This window comes from Ailuropoda melanoleuca, chromosome 2 (genome assembly GCF_002007445.2).
Source record: "Ailuropoda melanoleuca isolate Jingjing chromosome 2, ASM200744v2, whole genome shotgun sequence".
In the NCBI taxonomy this organism is placed as follows: Eukaryota; Metazoa; Chordata; class Mammalia; order Carnivora; family Ursidae; genus Ailuropoda; species Ailuropoda melanoleuca.
The window spans coordinates 57828422-57839188 of NC_048219.1; positions in this window are offsets into that span (position 1 = coordinate 57828422).

Consider the following 10767-nt stretch of genomic DNA (forward strand, 5'->3'; position numbering starts at 1 on the left):
TATCTCCTAATACGGTAGAATTTTCCGTTTCAGACTGGTAGTTGGTCACCTGAAAAAATCAGTTAAAAGGAGTATTATAGAAAACTATGCATTTATTTCTTAAATATTTTTATTTTATCTTAATATATATAAATGAACTTTCATTTACTAGCCCTTTCCTTCCTCCTTCCCTTCCTTCCTCCCTTCCTTCCTTCCTTTTGTTCCTTTCTTCCTAATATAGAGCCAAGGCTTTTTCTTTGAGTAAAAGGTCCACTGATTGGATCTCCCCCAGTAGTTTTGCATAAGCCACACCCATAACTCAATACCTATGATTTCCAGCTTGGTTTCTTTTAATGTAGGAAGCAAACTGAAAGACTCCTGTGAAGCAATCTGAATGCAGGGCCATTTTGAATTTATACTATTTTGCCCAATTATTTACAGTTGTTTTGCCCACGTCTCATTAGACAGCAATTTTTTTTAAACAACTGCCTTAACCAATTCTTTCCAGATTATTGTAGTTTAGTTTTCACAGAAAAGCCTTTTTTGGTCCCCAGAACTCATATTTCATCAGGTTACATAATATTGACCAAAATTATGTAATTGTAATAACAAGGAAATTTGGAAGAAAGTCTAAGCAACAACACAACTGATTCTTGATAAGCACACACTTGAGATTGTAGGAATAGAAGCCTGTGGATTCCTAGAGTGGCCCTTGCCGTCGGGTGTTCACATGCTGAGGGCCTCGATCAGCGTGTCCTCCAGGGGAACGTGAGAGCATCTGTAGCCTGAGCAGCTGGCTAGTCGAGTGAGAGAGCTTCTAGGGTTCCACTAGCACCTCTTCCCACAGTGCACTGAAACCTCAGCCAGACCCATTGCGTGTCCTGCACACTTGACATAAAGCCGATCTGCCTTAGAGTGCACCTGAGGTGCCTAACCATAGAAATGCCAAGGAGATACTGCTCTAACCCTTCTACTTATCACAGGGTCCCATGGGGCGGCCTTCATAGCAAGCGTTTGAGTGAAGCTCCAGGGTGTGTAATTGTTTTAGCATAAATCAGTCCAAAGCGGGGAGGAAAGCTCTTGGGGATCATGGAACAGTGCTTGGCATGTTGCTAATATGTATTAAATAGCTCCAAATAAAAATGGACATGGCTTTCTGCTACACTAGGCAGATTGCTTGGCTCTCTGGGAGTTGAGTACTTGGAGGAGAAAAATGAAGGCTTCCAAGACTCTGGCTGGTGTCCTAGCAAAATTCATTTTCCCTTGTCAAGGTGACTGGTTCCCTGCAGGAAGGAAGGGAAGGTAAGCCCACCTGAGCATGTCAGGCCAATGCCTTAAACTCTGATGATTCTTGTCCTGCACAAAGCAGGTACAGTGACCTCCTGCAGAGAGAACCTGGGTGGGGGTCAGGAGCCAGCCATCCTGTTCTTCCTTGTGCTGAACTGGCCACATAACCTAAAGAAAATCCTTTGATCCAGGAGTGCCTCCATTTTTTTTTTCTCTCTAAAATGAGAATAAACTGAAAGTATTTGTGAAAGTCATTCATCATTCATACCAAGTCATCCGCTATTCAGGGGCAAGGACCATGCACCCATCTGCCTCCTCATCCTCTCTTCACTTGAACTGAGTAGGATCTGACTGACGTGGGTCTCCCCCGTGGTCCACCCACAAGAGTTAATTAGTGCCTCTGCCCTTGAAAGTGATTCTGCCCCTCAGGATTATCCTTGAAGCATAAAGATCATTGCCTACAAGAATATGGGGGAATCAGGGAGTTGAAATACTGCGGTTGTTTTGATTTGTTTTTCTCTCTTCTGACTGCTCTGAGGATTTTGAAGATCCTTTGCACCTACACCATCCCCTTCTCTGAATACCTAGCATCTCCCTCTTCCTAAACCTCTACCACTGAGCATATGTTTAGAACCTCCCATCGTGGAGCAGTGTGGCCTTTCTCTGCATCCCAGTCACCTATAGAGTTGAGAAGTCAGGCGGCAGAGGAGGCAAAGCAGCTCGGCTAGTGACTCCAGGAGCCCTGGGCTTTGTGATCCAGTCTCTGGAAACTCCGTGCTCCCGCATTACGGAGAGAGGAGTTAAGCCAGCGGGTGAGTCCGCTGGTAAAACGTTCCATTACCATGCATGGCCACTGCTGTGAAAGCAAGTGACACCAAAGTAAAACACCGGCGAACAAAATGAATGGTGGTTATATCTGATAAAGAACAAGTGAACCTGTAGTTCTTCCTGTTTAATAGTGGCTCAGGCCCAGGAAAATGTTTAGAATGTGTTTCTGGAAGTCGTATAAAACAAGACTTTCTTTAGAGCCACCTTTGAGACCTGGGGTTGGGGTGAGGAGGACAAGTAAGTGAAGACCCAGGGAGGGAGCTCTGAGGACTGGCAGGGCTGGGAGGGCCCCAGGCAGCTGGGACCAGGTGACACTGCCATCTGGCTCCAGTTTCGTGGGCTTTGGAAAGAAAGTCGGTGTTCTGAAGGCAAGGCAAGAAGGTTCCCAGTGCCAGAGAACAGAGTAAATGAGAATTTGTCTCTAGGCCACGGATTCTGGAATTTCCCATAATTAACATTCCAGCTGAACATTCAAAAGGCCCAGGCTTTTGGTAGGCCTGTAAATTAAAGCAGGATAAACTATTTAGAGTCTAGTTATGAGGGTAGTGGTCTAAGAAACCGTTGCATTTGTTATCTGTGAATTGTGACTCAGTTGTTGCATCTGTAAAGTGGCAATAGATTCAGAAATTTAAAAAATGTTAATTCTGGCAAGGATCTTAGGATTAATCTAGTCTAATTCCTTTATTTTGGAGAAAAGGATCCTGAAGCCGGACAGGTGAAGCTTATTACTCTAATAATATTACTATTACTAGAATTAGTGCTGTGCTGAATGACCTAAATATAGAAATTCGTTTAATCCTCAAAAATTCTATTATCCTACTTCACAGATGAGTAAACTGAGACTTAAGAAGGTTGAATGTCTTGTCTAAGGTCATGCAGCAAGTAATGGGCACAACTGGGACTTGAGATCAAGTCTAGTGCATTCTGGATTCCAGGATCTCAGAGAAATAGGTCACAGCAGCACATGCAGAGAGTTTTTCTCTTTCATATCTCAAGGGTCTGGAGAGAACCGTAAAGGTGAGATGTAAGGAAGAAAAGGGTGCATTTTAAAACAGCCCCATGCTGCAACACCTGAAAATAATAACGACAATAATAATAATGAAAAAGAGTGCTATGTGTTAGATACTGTATTGATTTATATGCCTGGATTACATCAACCATTTAATCCTCACTTCAACACTATGAGAGAAGTGATCTCTTTATTCCCATTTTATAGATTAGTAACTTGAGGTGCAGAGGTAAGTCAAGGTCACACAGATAATAAATGGTTGAGTCAAGGTAACCCATGGTCCTGATGTTTCTGCTGTACCTACAACTGGCATGCCTGTAATTGAATATGTTTCCACACAACTGCCATATAATGACAATTAACATTTATTACGATGGCTTTGATCATTAAAGACAGATTATAATGTAATCACTAAGATGCATCTTACTGTACTCAGGTATTTTGAAGACGAATAGACCATCTAGTCTCCAGATAACAATTCTAGATTAATATCTCAATTCCTGACCATTCACCCGTAAGGATCTATTTGCTTAGGGCAAAGGGATTGACCTGGCTGCAGCTCACCCTTGTTCTGCCCTTTCCTCTTCAGAATTGGGAACCCTGCCCTGGCTTTCCTCCCAGCTTTGCCCCCTTTGATTGGTGGTATTGACGTCATGTTGCCGATGGGACAGACATTAGGTTTTGTGAAATTGTGGCATGTATTGGTGTTGAAAGGTACAGCATGAAATTACTTAAAGTAGAAGCTCTTTTCCAAATGATTTCATGTCTAAGATTTAAATTATTCACTTGTGAAATTAATCAGTTTGGATTTTAGAAGTTACTGTAGGGTGGTTTTTTTCCTTTTCTTTTGCCTCTAATGGATAATTTGAGGGACTTGGCTTTTATATTAAGAAGATAAAACATGAGTTTGCAAAGTTAACATCTGATCTTACTGCCTGGTGGGATGCCTAGGAAAAGGATTCTCTGAAGAGTCTTGGATCCTGAGGTGCCTGAGGGCAGGAGCTACATATATGCTATTCTCTTTGTCTGTTATTTAATGCAGAACCCTGCATAACTGGATACCAACACTTGCTTGTTAAATGACGGGAGCTGATTTGAAAAGTGAAGGTCCCAACTACAGAGCTGACCCCTTTCCGGGCTAACTATCCCTCCTTACTTGGCCTCCTTCGTCTCAGCTGCCTGCCTGCATCACTCTGAGCTGGACGGTCATCCCCGTAAGACACAAGATATGGGTTCATAGACCGTTTTATTGAGCCTGTTCCTTTTCTGTAATAAGGCCCACTGAGTCATGCTAGTCCTCTTAGCTTTAACTCTTACATGGTAATATCTGTATCTGAGCGTGAAACTGGCCCCAAGTGTGTCTATCTATGGTCCCTAAGCCCATGAATGACTGCCACTCTTTTGCTTATCTACTTGTTTAATTTTTCTACTCATTTTCAACACTTTAAAAAAGGATTACTCTTCCATTCTGTATTAGCAATCCATGCCCCCTTTCTTTTCCTTCACTTTAGTTTTACGTTGTCCAAGGAGAGAGCTAGTCTTAAAATTGTCATAGTTATGGTTTATTGAATGCCACTGTATATCTGGATCTATGTTACTAATTTGTAATAATTGTCATCACTTACACTTCCACCAATCAAAGGCACTGTGCTAAGTGCTTTTCAGACATTGATTCATTTAGTCCTTATCACAAGCTTATGAGGTGAGTATTATTATTAAATCCATTTCACAGATGAGGAGACCAAGATCAGTGAAGTTAATTCTCCTGTGGTTACCCAGCTAGTAAGAGGCAGAGTCTAGAATCAGGCAGTCCAACTCCCTATCTTATACTCATAACCACTATAATATATAGTCCCCCCTTTGAATCTGCAGTCTTGCAGATTCTTCATAACCAGCCTGCAAAGTCATGTAATTACTGTACATAACTAATAAGATCCATATTTTGATCTCACAGCTGTCTGCTTCCTGAGCCCATGCCCTTTCCAGTCTCCAAATTACCTTTGAGAAAGATAGACTCTGAATTGCCAACCATCACCTGCCCAATTATTCCTTTCTCAGGCACAGAGAGATAGGCCGAATTATTTATGCCACACATGATGCCTAAGCAAATCTAGTGGTTTAGTCCATCGGTTTACCAATGACTTCAGCCTAAGTATCCTTTCTTCAAATTTTATATGGTAAACCAATATGTTCAAGAGATCAAGACAAAGCTCCTGGGCTTAAATTAAGAGTAGGGGACTCTGGGAAACTAACTGAGGGCTTCGGGAGGTGGGGGGAATGGGATAGGCTGGCAATAGGTATTAAGGTGGGCACGTATTGCATGGCGCACTGGGTGTTATATGGAAGTAATGAATCATGGAACTTTACATCAAAAACTAGGGATGTACTGTGTGGTGACTAATATAATAAAAAATATTATTATTAAAAAAAAAGAAAGGGCAGTTTTGGTAAATCGGAGCCTTTAAGAAACGACAGTATAATAAACTTGGTGGCCCAATTTGGCAAATAAAAAAAAAAAAGACTAGGGGATCAGTGCCCTTCTTGTGCCTACATCCCATAAGTCATGGTTTCTTCAGCAACGCCCATCAAATTTTGAAGGACACCAGAAGGCACAGCTGGAATATCACTGATCTCATCCTAAATCAGGGACACATGGCAATCATCCCTAAGTGGAAAGTTATTTGTCCCATTTCTATATTTATCAAGCATAATATTATTTCAAGACATCAGTGGTTTCAAAAAGAAAAGTATTGTCCTAATCTCAGTCAAAGGTACGTATTATAGCCTGTGTTCATATGGTGACCATTAAAAGAAATTTATTGGTAAAATCAAATCAATAAGTACTCCTCTAGTGCCTACTAGTCTTGTGAATACAAAATTCAGTATGACATGATAGCTTCTACTCTAAGTTGTCATATAATTATTATTTTCTCAGACTGATTTAAGTCCCGGCAGTTAAGGCCACTCTAGGACCACAGTAAAAAAAAAAAAATGAGCTGTCTTGGATTTTTCCTCCCATAGGAACATCAACATCTGAGCATGAATACATCACAGAATTTGGTCACCCTATGATTTCACTAAGCAACGAGAATCAACCATAGCTCACTTTCTTCCTACAGACAACCCAGAGAACATGGACCTCAGCCACTGGTTTCCAAAATTGATCATAGATGATTCATGATGAAATGTAGAGTATCATGAAGGGAAATTTAAGTTTTCTGGCTGCATCTATTATCTTTACCATTTTATTACCAGACTAATCTTCTGAATTTTGACTTTCAGATATAATAGGTAAATCTGATGCTTCTGGGGTGAGGGAAGTGGGAAAGATGCCACATTCATCTTTCAGGTTATGGGTATATGGGGTGTGGCAAAGAATAGTATGTGTCCACCAAGTATCACTCCTTTGTCTTTTATGCACACACCTAGACTACATTTCCAAGCCATCTTTGCAATTAGGGCATCATGTCACTGAGTTCTGGCCTATAGATGTTGGCAGAAGTGGTGTGTACCATTTCTAGGCTGGCCCATAAAATTACCCTACACAACCCTCCATGCTCTCTTCTCCTGTATTTTCTGGCTGAGTGGAGAGGACTCTGAGGATTTAGAGGAGAGTGAAGTCAGAGGGTGGAAGGAATGTGGGTTTCTCAATGACTATGTAAAGCAAACCCCCTCCATCAACCTGCACTGGACTGTGACAGTGAGAATCAAGATTTCATTGCGCAAAGCCACTGAGATTTGGGGAATGCTTGTTACAGGAGTTAGCCTACTCTAATACAGAGGTACAGTGAATAGAGCATAAGAATTAGAATCAGACAATTCTGGGTTCTTTACAAACTTTTCTACTTACCAGCTGTGTGACCTTGCACCAATTACTTAACCTCTCAGAGTTTCAACTTCATTTGTGAAATGGGAATATAATAACACTTACCTTATAGGACTGTGGGAGAACTCTATGAAAACATATGTGTGTAGTGTCTGTTACATAGCAGGTGTAGCAAGATTGCAAATTTACTCACAAAATCCAATTGTGCAAAGACAATGTAATTTCTTTATTTCTCTATAACTGACTGAATTTTCTTCAAGATCCTTCAGCCCTGAGGTAGAAGGAAAACAAATGTGAACTTTAAATGAGCCAATTAACAATATGTCAGTCTCCTTTTGGTTTAAAACCATCTCTTTCAGGTAAATGCTCAGGCTTTCGGAATCCTTCCCCTCAAGGTGGTAGATGGGGGAGTTTACTCTGTCTCCATGGCAAAGAGGAGTGGTCCCAGACATCTTCATGCAGGCTCCTGGGGGCTCTTGGAGTCCACACTGGCCCTGCTGGATCTCGTACCTTCCCTGTGTTGTTAGTGCTTGCCCAGCTGGCATCTGCTCCTGGAAACTTTAGACCTCTTTTCTCTCAGTTTAGTGATGGCCTGTTGGGCCTCTCTTTTGAGAGCACCCAGCTGGTGCCACGTAGCCTTCTGAAGTCTGGCTGTAACCCCCACGTGCTACTGGCCTGGACTTCCCTTGGCTGCAGGGTCATTTTGCTCCATCCTGACAATCCCTCTGATAAGCTGACTATCCAGCAAGTCAGTTACTTTCCAGTTCCTTCTCTAGCGCACCCAGGAACTTCTGAATACTTTCCATATAAGAAGGAGATTTCAGGAGACCAGCTCAGGCCTTCTCTCAGCCTAACCCCATGATTTTGCTATGATATGGCTATCGCTGGGTATGGGGGTAGGGGCAATACTCTGTAAACAGACAGTCTTTCCTCAGAGATTCAGACGAGGACAGGGGCCTCTCTGCTTTTGGTATTTGGGACTAACAGACTCAAGGGTGACCCCCTGTGTTCCCCACTTCCTCCTCCCCTTGAGTATGGGTGGGACCTGTAATTGCTTCTCCCAAACAGAATATGGCAAAGGGATGCAGTATCAGTCCTGTGATTACATTATATTATAGAAGACTCCATCTTGCTAGTAGATTCACTCTATGGACTTTCCTTGCTGATTTGATGAAGTCACCATGTTGGTGAAGCCCATGTGGCAAGAACTGTGATTGAACTCTAGGAACTGTGGGTGACCTCTAGGGTCTGTGGGCCCAGCAGACATCAGCCAATAAGAAGCAAGGGCCACGAGTTTTACAACCACAAGACAATGAAAACTGCCAACAATCTGAGTTTGGAAGCCTGCCTGCACGTGAGAACACAGGCTGGTTGACATATTGATTGCTGCCTTGCAAGACAGTAAGCAGAGGACCTGTGATATAATACATGCATGTTATTCTAAGATACTAAGTTTATGGAGACTCATTTTGCACCAGTGTTTAACTCTCAAGAACTAGCTGAGAAGAATTGTTCACAGCATTCATGTCCTGTCATTTCTCTCTTACCCCTGTTCCCTTATGCTTCACACAGTCCACTGGGGACTAGTAGGACAGATTTTAACTTTCTTTTTCAGTCAAGTGGGAGGACCCCTCCCTCTGTCCCCACCGACACACACATCATTACGTCATCCTGCCTGAAGTTCACTCTCTCTACTTCCTTTGTGCTCAAGGTATAGAGTGGCTGCTATGAAACATAAGTTAGAAGAAGAGCTAAAAGGTATAAAGAGCATATTACATTGAAAATATTATCTTCATGACGTAAATTCCCTTTAGTTAGTATGAACCTCATTATATTCCCAGGTCAGGAAGTTATACAATGCATTTTTAACTAATTTTCTCTTGAGTTTTGCCCTATCTTAAACTTCTCCTGGCATGAGGAAGGGCATCAAAGCCAGGTGGCCTGCATACTCAGATGTAAATAGGACTTATTACAAATGCTCAGAGAGTCTGGTTTCCCATGGGAATGCTTCTTTTGGAAAGATGATCAGGATAAGTAACTAAGAAGAGGGTTCATGGAATATAATCACAGATTATTTGAGCTGGAAGGGGAAGTACAAAGTCTAAATACTCTCCTTTTATACAAAAGAAAACTGAGGCCCAGGGAAGTAAAATGACTTGCAAAAATTGACCCTCCTAGTTATTCCGAAGTTGGAACCAGAATCTGAACATCTCAACAAGCAGTCCGTACACTAGCTATCTTAAGATATCGTGTACAGACTGCAAGTACGTGTGTGTAGCAGCGATTTTTGCCGGAGTGGATTGTTTTTTAAATCCACCTTCTTGAGACCTCTCCTTCTTACAAGAATTAAGTTTTATCCTTTTCTGCTGGTAAAAGAAAATCTTCCCAGGAAAAGTCAAAGAATAGCCGCTTCTCTCTGACCCACCAAATGGTAATAACAGCTGTAGAAATATGTCCCATCACATCCCAGGGAGTGAGATATGGGGCATTTACAAACTTTGGGTTCCAGTTGGGGTTGTCTGGATCTGGGCAGTCTGCTGACCTTGGCCAGAGACAGAATTTTTTAAACTGTGCTTTCATGTATAGTCTCTTCTGTCTCTATCTATCTTTTTTTCCTCTTAAGAAGGGGAGCTAGTCTTTATATCATTTTTTCTTTTTAGTCTTGAGTTTCTGACAAAGCCATGGAAATATGAATACAGCCTTTGTGAAAATGAGTGAGAATCTTTTTAAAAAAACAATTCTTTTATCACTTTTATTCATTTTGCAGAGATTCTTTTCACTCCTAGAATTAGAAAATGGTCTGGGTCATAGAGAATGACCTTTTTAAAGCATGTTGTTATCTTATTCCTAATTCTCATAAGAGAGCTCCCTGCAGATGAGTAGCTCGAGACACTGTTAACGTTGCTTCGTTTTATTCTTTCCCAATCCTGACAACAGCCAGTTTATGATGTCAAGCATGGGGCTGTCTTTCCATTTTGTGTGAACCAGTGTAGTGTGGTGGGTAAGAACTCTGGTTATGGAGACCTGAGTTCAGAGCTCTGTGACTTTTGGGTGAGTTTGTCTTAGTTTCCTTATATGTAAATTGGGGAGAGTAATAGTGCTGAGCTCATAGGGTGTTATGAACACCGAGCCCAGTGCTTGGTGCATAGAGAGTGCTATCGCACAGGACACTTTATTAGAATTACTGTGCATGGGACACCTGGGTGGCTCAGTTGGTTAAGTGTCTGCCTTCCGCTCAGGTCTTGATCCCAGGCTCCTGGGATCGAGTCCCACATCGGGCTCCTTGCTCAGCGGGGAGCCTGGTTCTCCCTCTGCCTGCTCTGCCTGCAGCTCCCCCTGCTTGTGCTTTCTCTCTTTCTCTCAAATAAATAAATGAATAAATAAACAAATAAATAAATAAATCCTTTTTTAAAAAAGAATTACTGTGCATATTGGATTGTCCATATTCCTAGCTGCTCTGAAAATTCCAATGAAGCAGGCATTAATGTCTGTCTTGTGCACTGTTAAAATCCCAACATCCAGCTTAGTGCCTACTACATAGTAGGTGCTCAGAGTATATTTATGTGAATAAATAGATGAATGATGGTCAAAAACTGGTAATTGTTATTAGTGTTACCTTGGACTTGGGCTGCACATCAGCAGATCACACAGGCCAGTTGAGTCATCTCCACAACATCTTGTCCTGTATACACATTCGAGCTTGCCCATGCAGAGATGTGGGTATCAACTGCTTCTAGGCCTCCTACTTTGGATATATTTAATTCAAGTTTAGCAACTTGGATAGGCATTCCTTCATAATCTGGCATTGATGGAAGCCTATAGAAAATCCTAGCAGCCA